Below are 8937 nucleotides of genomic sequence, written 5' to 3'. Positions count from 1 at the left end.
AATTCAGACAATATTTGAATATTGCAGACAGTATTGTGTATTAAAAGCAGTGATGCAGTAGCTATTCAAAGCTGTTTTACTGAGACTATAGTCCCGGTTGGGCGTATTCTGCAGAGATAAGGAGAACTCAGATGGTAGTTTCTAAAATAGCATGCAAGATCTTGGATGTTTTTGGATGTGAACACTGGACTGTCTGGGGTTCAACAATAATTAAGAAGCGGAGGTAAAATAAGACGCAGTCAGTGATGACAGGAGGCCACACCTTCTAAAGACTCAAGTTTTTATTATTTGTTGTTTTTTTAGGAAAATCATGACTCAGAACTAAGTTTCCACAAACTTGCAGCTTTGACCTTTTGCAGTTCTCTCCCACCTCAAACATGTGGCAAAAAGCAGCCCTGCTGATTGCCCTGGTGCTGCCAGGCTGTGATGATGGCTGGCATTTAAACAAGCATCTCTGGCTTGACTTAACAGTGAAGTTTTATTACAGAGAGGTCTTGATCTGCGCTGAGTGCTCTGCAGACGTCACTGCACAAGTTCAGAGATGTTTTTTAATGTGTTTTCTTGTCTGGCTGTATGTTCAGGAAGCTTGTGGGCATCAACCTTTGGGCAGTCGGTGTGTCCATCCGACCAAAGCCAGGCCACAGGGTGTGAGGACATATCACTCCCTCAGTGCATCACCCTGATCCTATGAAAATTCACACAGAGGAAATAAAATCAGAATTTGAACATCTCATTTTGTCTGATGTTGAATCAATAATTTCTGATGCATTCAGGAAGTCAGGGAATCTAAACGCTGATAGTCTTTAGTGACACAGCATCAAGCAGATTTGTGTCTCAGTGTAAATGTTTGATCTAGAACAGATTGTTAGCTGCTCTTCATGCAGATATCTGTTCATAGAGAAATGAATCCTCCTCACATTAACAACCATGGGCGCTGTCATTACGCTTCATTGTGTTCCTCCTGCTTTTGCTCTCCATACAGACTGTTTTTCCTGCAGACACCAAAGCCTTATGATACCTGATTGGTTAGTACTACTCAGACTACATGGATACACGAAAACTTCCAAAGTCTGGTCCTGTCTGTGCACATAAAGGGATTAGCATAGCATTAGTTAGTATCTTCTGTGCAGTCTGTCATGATATCATCATCATGATGTACAACCCTTTAAAGCTCAAACAACAAACTAAAATTTAGTTTGGCCTATGTTCCATCTGTAAAGATTAAGATTGTTAGCCACCAGGGGGCGATAAAGCTAATTTATCTTACCTTTATTGCAGCAGTCATACCAAGCCCACAGGAACCTGCGAAACCTCCAAACCTGTGACCGCTGCAACAAGGACTGTCGCCTCTGTATATGGAGCTTACGCTTCAACAACTAGGCCAAAGGCGCCCCATGATGTGGTTTTTAATAAAGGTTTTGGTTTAAATGAAGTCTTTGGTAGTTTTTGGTTTTGTGCGTACTGTATTGATGGCATCATAGCGCCCTCTGCTGGGGTCCCTGCAGACTTCAGGAGTATGACCTGTGTGTCAAAGACAGTCTGCTGTATTATGGAGAGGGACCTGGCTGCAGACCAAGACCTACAGTGTTAAAATATGAAACCAATGCAGAAGTGTTAAAAACTGCAGTTCCTCGAGCGTCCACTAGAGGCTGGCTGCAGAAACACCAGAAAGCACATACACACCCATTCAAAAAAGACAATCTTTGCAGCATTAATAAACATGTTTACAGCCTGGTAGAAAAAAACGGCTTGGGTCTATGTAGCTCATTTCTCTATCGGCACACACTGTACGGGGGGTGAATATTTTTCTAGCACAACAGTTCAGAAGATATTAAGATTATACGTTTTTGCCCAAATAAGGACATGACTGACTTGGTTGACAGGCAGGAACCTATAGCTGTTGGCTAGGAGGCTCAAACCCCTACCTCTTTACTTCCCACTAAGTTTGGTTGAGTTCAGCATTTCCAATATGGCTCCCGTCGATTTGCTTCAAAACAGCGCTCAGGAACAAATGAGTGACGTCACGGATACTACGTCCATTTATTATACAGTCTATGATGATGACAGAGCTCGGCTGTCTGCAGCGCAGCCCTCTTGGTTGGTCTTGGTTGTCCCTGTGGAAGGTAGACTTGTAAGAAGTTGTGTTAAAACATGTTTTTTTATGGGTAAAAATGTTTGCGATATTCTCTGAGTTTAAACTCTTTAATATTATTTCTTTGTAGTACAATAATTTGGAGCCACCAAGTTATAACAATAAACCTCTATAACTATAAATATAAAAAATATCTAGGTGGAGTTGAACTAAGTGTCACTAACACGTCTGAAACACGGTTACCTTAAATAAATCTGGACAGATGATTGTTAAAAGTTTGTCTGCTTCAGGCCACAAACCCTCTGCATTCATTCAGACTCTGGGTCTGCGCCTGGACTTTGTCAAACTGGGAGGTCTGAGCGGTGCTGAGAGGATGACCAAATACAACCAGCTTTTTTTTCTTTAGAGGAAGAACTGGCCCAACAGGGAATCCTGGGCAGGTTTTTTTACTCATCCCTTGTCTTTTTTTAGGGAAAAAGGAGGCCAGACAAAGACAGAGAGAGAAAGAGAGAGAGAGAGGGGTAATGCTTGAGAGCACATCTCTCTCACACACACTCTCTCTCTCTCTCTCTCTCTCTCTCTCTCTCTCTGTTGTCTGAAAGCAAACTGTGTGAGGAATCATACAAATGTGTATTTGTGTGTGTGTGAGAGAGAGAGAGAGGAAGAATGGAGACCCCTCCTTTGGATCTGTTAATTGGCTGCCTAATTACACACAGGGACAGATTTGTTCCCATCCGTCATTTCCCCCCAAAAGCCGGCAGGGACACGGAGGGTTAATGAGAGATGAGCCCAAATCTGTGTGCAATCATTTTCCTCCTTAAAGTGTATCGAACATGTTTATTGATGTTTAATGTTTGTGTTGACGGGACACGTTGGATCCTGAAATGAACGGCTCAGTGTTCTGCAGCTGCGACAGCGAGGAGCAGCGTTTCCATCCTTGTATCTGAGGCTTTGGTGCAGCAGCTTTTGTCCCTTCAGTTCTTTATTTCTTTATTTTGTCTGGTCCACAGTCTCACAGGAGACGCTCCCCTCTTCACCGCCCACTGAAAAAGCACGGCAGCAGTCCGGTGCTGCAGGGCACTCTGCCTGACGCAGCCACATCACAGCTCCGGCTGTTTCTACCAGGAAATAAGAAACATTTCAAATCTGTTGCTGCTGCTGCATTTATTTCAATTCATTATTCCAGGTCAGGATTTCACCGGGAGAGAGAAAAAGCGGCTTATCTGATTCTGCACTGAGTGCATTAGTCTTACTGTCCTATTTGATTTAAAAAAACGGAGGGAAAAATCAATATGAGCCTATTTAGCGAGGGGCTAAGTGGAGAAACACGACCTTCGATAAAACAGTTTCTAAAACCCTCAAACGTCTCGTCTCCACTTCAGGTATAAACATACCATCAGGTGCTGTACACTCCTCACACAAGCACTGCTCTGCTTTAGGTCACAATCAATCATCTGCAAACACAGCAGCACTCCTGACAAGCAAGCTGCACACAGCCTGCAGGCTCTGCTTCAATGGAGTCAGATCAACTGGTACAGCTCTTTATTTCATGTGACACCTGCTATTTCAATCCTGTTTGAATGAACTCAGATCGTTGCTGTTTAATTAGGATTTTTTTAACCTGAAAGTCAAGGTAGAAAAACTCTAGATGTTCACACACTTGATTTTTTTTTTACATTTATTTTGCATCAACATGTGTCCCTGGCCTTCTTTGGTTTCACTTTGAAAAGTCTGACAAACAACGTGTTGATTCAGATTTGTTTCCCCCTCCAAATCTTTAAAAACAAAGCTTGAAGTTCAGACCTCTCCGGGACCCGCTTCAAAAATACTCATTTTAAGATTGATAAAAAAATTAGAAACAACGTCAATATGAGCCGGCAGACGATGTTGCATAAATCATTTAATAAATTATGTGTGACTGAGGCTTTAAATAAACATACAGTAAAACAGATGTAAGAGTCAAAGAGAGGGATTCTACTGAAACACACAGATCCTGGTTCATTGTGTGTATTTTGTCAGGAAAGCTCGGCATGTTAATACAACTAAATAATAAAAGGCGCTGAGCAGTGGGAGGATAAATGCCAGAAAACACACACACTAACACACACACGCACACACACACACAGCTGTGTCAGTGTTGTCAAACAAAGCCTGCCTCCCGTCTGTTCAGGACGTGGTGAGGTAAAGGCCTCTTCATCGCTGGTCAGCCCCCTCACTGACCCCTCTCATGGCTCCTCAGTTCCTGGAGGAAGTGATTCTGTCAGTGTGTAAAGACGGGAGAGGAGAGGCTGGAGGAGCATCTCTCCGCCCGGCCCCGCTGCACCGGGGAGAAAAGGCTGCTTGTATACAGTGAGGCATGGAGGAGCTTCACAAGTGCTTTGTGTACCAGCCGCATACAGCTGCATCAATGGGCCTGTCAAGTGAGTTATCCCTCATTCAGCCTCCTTTCTGTAAAAACACACAGAATCTAACTGACACGGCCCTGCTGACACTCCTATACAAGCCTGCTGCACTTTATAAGTCTGCAGATACACATTTAGACTGATCCGTAAGTCGTCCAAACACAAACCTGACACGTGTGTTCCTTTCTGTCCTCGCGGAAACAATCACAACAATTAGCATGACGTTGTGTTTTTTGCTGCTTCTTGGCCGTCCTGTTTTTAAATGGACTTCATCTGCAAATAAATTAAATGAAAAGCGCTCCCACTGTTCGTTCCTCCACTCACATTGTTCATGGTTTCTTGGTCTGCTGCGAGCTCACACTCGCTGTTCCTCCAAATGTCGGGGCTGAAGACAACCTCTAATCAATGAAACGTGCAGGCCGGACACACAGCGGCGTCTCAGCCCCGGCTCCCCAGCAGGCAATTACTGTGTTTGGGGAAAATAAATGAAATGACTAACAAAATAGGTCAAATTAAGTGTTTCCCAGACACACTAAAAGAACCTCCCTAATTGCTGGTCCCTGAAGGCACAAAAATACAAAAACAACAAAACATTATATTGTATCGGCCGACGATGACGAGGGAGACGACGGAGAGCTGAGGATGGAGGACAGGCTGAGGGGAAGAAAAGGACACAGCATGCTCGCTGTAATTACATGTTTTGCCTCCATCAGCAGTGTGTGCACCCGTCCGTCAATCAACATCAGCAAACTGGAGCCGGAGCAGATGGCAGAGGAAGGAATCGAGCTGGTCATTGACTTTGCTTCTCTTAAAGGAAGGAAGAGGGAGACAACAGATCCAAACAACACTCCTCCTCTGAATCAAAGAGCGCATTGTATGTTGGCACACTATCGAGCTGTGCCAGGATGACCTCTACTAGAGAAACCTCGTCAGATATGGAGGATATGAGCAGGCTGAAATATAAATCGATACAGAGGCCTTCTCTTCTTTTACAAGCACTCGCACTCTACTCTTTAAGATTGGGTCCAGACTTCCCACATCCTCATGCTACTCTTGCCATGAGAGAAGAGAGGAGACGCCACATTTGCTCTCTGAGTTCGTTGAATCGCCTAACAGACCATTTCCTTTTTCACCACGGCCACTGTGGTGACTTAATCTGCTGTTAAATAGAATTAGAGTGTGGCTTCCTCTGCGACATTTGGTTCCGCGCAGCGAGGAATGAATGAAAGTGCAGAAGATGGAGAGCAGTCTTTGAAGCTGCTGCAGATGAATCAGGTTAGAGAGGAGAGACTTTGAGCCGTAATGACATTTCCTCCGCTCTCGGCTGGAGGGGGGATTGGGAGCTGGAAATTGCACCTCAGTGCTAAACGAAGCCTGAGCTTTAATTAACAGCAGCAACACAATAGGTGATGGACATTATCCACAGTTCACAGCTCTCATGTTTCCATCCCTCCTCACTGGAGGAAGTGTCTGGGAAATTTGGGCAGGTGTCGGGGGGGAAACAGGGCGACACGCGAGCAGCCCTCCATTGTGGTAAAATCACCGGCGCAGTCATTGTGATTTTTCAAAGGGCACAGGCTGATCCTCCTCCAGACCGGACCAACACACACCTCTGACTGAGGCTTAGAGGCAAAATCCATCTTAAGACGCTTTAACACTGTAACACATGAGCCTGTGTTGAGGGCGCCTGCATTTCTGGACTGTCGCAAAAATACTCGAGGTCTGACAGTCTTCTTGATTTTTATTCCTCCAAAATTTTTCAGCCCGCAACCTCCAAAATATAGGTGCCAAAGACTTGTGACCCCCACTGCCCCTCGAAGTGGTTAAATGTTGCTTCATACGTAAATGAGTACATGCATGTGTGGCTGTTTCCTGTGCTGCTGTGAAAGACTTCTCTCGACCCCCCATTGATGTCTCGTGACCCCCCAGGGGGTTGTGACCCACACTTTGGGAACCCCTCATTTAGAATATGATGGCTGCAAAAAAAGGATGCATTTAAAGCAGCTGCAAACATCTTCTTCTGACATACACATGGTAGAAATCTCTCCTAGAAGCCCCGTGCACGCAAACATACATTTTATTGACTCCATTGTCCCGCTAAGATCCCGATCTCTCTTGTTATCTCAAGGTAAGAACACTTTTCAGAGATAATGAGGAGCTGCGGTTGTTTTCTACAGATCTCAGTGTATAGTTTTCATGACCTCGGGATAACAAAGCTTGTTTTCCTTTCATAATGGATTCATTTATCTCAATATAACAAGATTACAAAGATTGTCTCTCATGATTTATTTCTCTGGATGGAGTTCTGGCGGTCTAGAAATCAAAAAAACAAGCTGGTGTCTGTGACAGGCCAGACCACGACGTGTCACACTGCCCACACTGATCCTATAAATGAAGCCTGTTTCTGTGTTTAGAATAGGTGGAGGTAATGCACCATTAAGCTTGATGCCAACTTAAGAAGAATTCATTTTATAATAGTGATCTGTCATCGTCTTGTCACAGGAAACCAGCGTTATGATTTCAGATAACGAGATAAATGAGTCAGTAAATAAAATGTGTGGATGTGTGTCAGGCCTTCTGTATTAATGCACTAGAATGCTTTGCAGCTGAATTATGTTTGTTACACTTTAAACAAAAACATGTGAACAAACTCAAACTGAACCACAAACATGAGTACATCCCACGTCTCTGTTTCCTCTGTGTGAAGCTGAAATGTTGGGTCCACACTGAACGTACTTTCTTGGGGTTCTTTCTGAACTACGAAAGCCCTGAGAGTGGAGTGAGGAGGGAGGGTTTGGTGATTCAGGGTCTTTCTCTACATCTGATCAGAAGGTGCATTTCGACCAAGAGTTCCAGGGTCTTTCAGCCCCCAGAACTACTTTACCCTGAACTAAAAGGTTCCTGTGCCCCCATTGTTGTCTGCGTTTCAACCGCGGCCTGAAGTCCAGAGTAGATTGTGTAAATCAGGCCAGTGACGTATGGAGAAAAAAAAGTAAATGCACTACACCACCAGACCAGTAGAGGGCAGTAAAACAAAGAGGAATACCATTCATCACAGATGACACCATAGAAGCAGACGGACAGGCAGGTATCATTATGAGCAACACAACAGTTAGCCTGTTAGCATGAAGAGACTCAGCTGGTCTGTTTTAGATGGTGCTATATTTCATCACAGATGGATTCACTGAATCAACACGTGAGAGGAGATAAGCGCGAGTGGCAAAGATGTTTCAACACGCCTTTAAAATCCTTTTGAACTCAAAAAGCTGTGGCAGAGATCGACCGGTGTTTTGGTTTAAACAGCGACCCTGTTAACTGGAGACTTTCAGCCGGATGCATCCCTCATAAACGTCTTTAGACCATCATTAAATATCTGATGAGGATATTTTGAAATCTTAATAAAAACTAAACTAGTTTGCATTCCCAGGAACTCCCTCTGTGTTTCAACAGCTGTGTAAACTCTACAAACACTGACACGTTCAGCTGAAGGTCTCCAGTTTACAGGGTCACTTTTAAAACGGTAACACCGGGAGAGACGCATTCACGGTGGGCTGAGAGAAGACTACTGTTACAAGCTGCTAAATCAAGAGAATCACAGCTTCTTCTTTTGAAAAGTACACACACATACAAAAAAGATAGAACAAATAAAAACTAATGAAAGAAAGAGAAATCAAGTGAATCACAGATGTGTGTGATGTTATTGTGGACGGCGGGAGGAATAAAAACACTGAGGTTAATCTACCAATCAGACACGCTCAGCATTGCAGGCACTGCCCCCCGAAAGTCCCGGGACCTTTGAAAAATACTACCCCCCAAGCAGGGGCTTTTCAGGGGGGAGATTATCTACCCCTGAACTAAATTTAGACCCTGGGTCTACTGGTCGAAACGCACGTAGTTCCAGGGTAAAGAGTGTTGTGTTCTTATTATTACAAACACTGATATATTCTTGAACTGCATAGAAACACCCTCGCTTATTTTACAGAAACATGTTCAGGAATTATGAAAAAAGGGAAAATATTCATGGAGAGATAATATCAGTATTTATATTTAGCACCTCGTCTTGAATCAATCACACAGGAGGAGAACGTATTTAAATGAGGTTTTAGGAAATGAAGCAGCAGAATGTATCTTCCTGTCAGGGTTTGGTAAACACTGTCACAACATGAGCTGTGTTGCACTGTAAACAAAGACGAGCGGATTCTAACGTAAAGATGTTCTCAGTGAACGTGACCTGTTCTGCATTGAGTGACTGATCATGTTTCATATTATTTTTTACTCAAAGTCTATGATGTTTAGTGTATTACGGAAATATTGAATCTCAGAGAAATAACTTTGAACTGGTCGGAGAGCAGAGACAACAACAACAACAACAACAACAACAACAACAGTGTGGAGTATGTTTAGAAAGACTGACCTGCACCATGGTTTAGTTTCTCTTTGTTC

General features: G+C 43.6%; 1 protein-coding gene across 2 annotated transcripts in view; it reads right to left on the bottom strand.

Annotated features, from left to right (window-relative positions):
- Nucleotides 1-267: 267 nt before the first annotated feature.
- Nucleotides 268-8937, bottom strand: part of shtn1 (shootin 1) — an 85882-nt gene continuing 77212 nt past the window's right edge. The window contains exon 17 of one of the 2 annotated variants that reach the window (XR_004631006.1): nucleotides 268-685. The gene's annotated coding sequence lies outside the window, so the exon portion shown is untranslated. Of the gene's footprint in view, nucleotides 686-8933 lie in introns of those variants that run through there. The other variant, XM_034681740.1, reaches the window with a different exon arrangement.

The sequence above is a fragment of the Notolabrus celidotus genome, chromosome 4 (genome assembly GCF_009762535.1).
Source record: "Notolabrus celidotus isolate fNotCel1 chromosome 4, fNotCel1.pri, whole genome shotgun sequence".
Taxonomy (NCBI): domain Eukaryota; kingdom Metazoa; phylum Chordata; class Actinopteri; order Labriformes; family Labridae; genus Notolabrus; species Notolabrus celidotus.
This window is presented reverse-complemented; position numbering and strand designations above follow the sequence as displayed.